Raw genomic sequence first — 1,535 nt, forward strand, 5'->3', positions numbered from 1 at the left:
AGTTTTATCTTGTAAAGTCCATGGCAAAGTTGCTGACACTTGTGAGTGTTCCATATACACAAGATATTAGCAAATGACCACTGGAAGGAAGCCTATGATGCTGAAAACCAAATGGACTTTAAAGCCAGAAAATGGTCTCATTCTGAGCTGTTCCACTTATCAGTTTCGTGACCTTGCACAATTCACTGAACCTTTCTGAGCCAGTTTCCTCGTCTGTATAATGGAAATCAAGACTTTCTGGAATTGGTTGAGGATACATGATGTTGCTACAGACTGAATTTTGTCCCCCGCCCCACCCCAGTTCATATGTTGAAGCCCTAACCCTGAGGTGACTGTATTTGGAGGCAGAGCCTTTAGGAGGTAATTGAAGTTAAATGAGGTCATAAAGGTGGGGCCCAGATCCAATAGGATTAGTGTCATTATAAGAAAAGATAACAGAAAGCATGCTCTCTTGCTCTCACTCACTCACTCACTTGCTTGCTCCCTCCCTCTTTCTTTCCCTCCCTTTCCTTTTGTTCATTTGCACCAAGGAAAGCCCCTGTGAGCAGACAGTGAGAAGGCAGCCATCTGCAACCCAAGGGGGAGAGTGCTCCCCAGACACCAAACTGCTGGTGCCTTGATTTTTTATTTCCAGTGTCCAGAACTGTAAGAAAATTAATTTCTGTTGTTTAAGTCACCCATTCTATGGTATTTTGTTATGGTGGCCCAAGGTATCAGACTAATACAGTATCATAATTAAATGTGCATAAAACCCCACCAGGGATTTGAAAATGTTCCCTTTCGCCTTTCCTCTTCTCCTTTAATAAAGAGAATGTTAAAATTTTTGTTGTTAGGAGTTTAACTTACTTCTGGAGTAGCTTAGAATTAACCCAAAGTAATTTCCTTGCCACTAGAAACATACTTCTGCTAACATACTTTCTTCCAAGTGCTGGAGTGACATGTAACTAGATTCATTGTTCTGGTCTTTCTCATTTGGAAACAACTGTGAAGGAAAAAAAGATCTGAGCAAGGCAAATGAAGTTGGGCATCTTCATTGGCGCCACCTGCAGATGGCACCCTGGAAATAGGCAACAGAACCAATAACTGGAACCCATAACCAGGCATAGAAGCAAGCTATCTGTGTGAATAATAGACTGTTCTTTGTTTCTGACCCCAGAGTCTCATGTATTCTGCCAGCATCTATACCAGAGCAGGTTAACCTGTTAGCTTGCATATAGGGAAAATCTCAAACCTTTCACAGTTCTTCACACTTATTTTATCCCTAAAAACCCAGATCCTGCTTACCTTTAAGTTTACTTCAAGTGCCTCTCCTTCATAAAGGTGTCCTGGTTGATTTTTGCCTTATCTATAAAATAGGAATAATCATAATATTTACCTGTTTGGTTGTTGTGCAGGTTAAATGAGATGATATATGTAAACATAAGTTACTTTCTACTTTGTATGCTTCTAATTTATTTACATATATTTTTTCATCTTTTAACCTGTAGCTTCATTGGGAATAAGAACTCTAGTGGATTAATCTCAATGGTCCTCAA

Source organism: Monodon monoceros, unplaced genomic scaffold (assembly GCF_005190385.1).
Source record: "Monodon monoceros isolate NGI ecotype Baffin Bay Population unplaced genomic scaffold, NGI_Narwhal_1 Super_Scaffold_5, whole genome shotgun sequence".
Lineage (NCBI taxonomy): Eukaryota > Metazoa > Chordata > Mammalia > Artiodactyla > Monodontidae > Monodon > Monodon monoceros.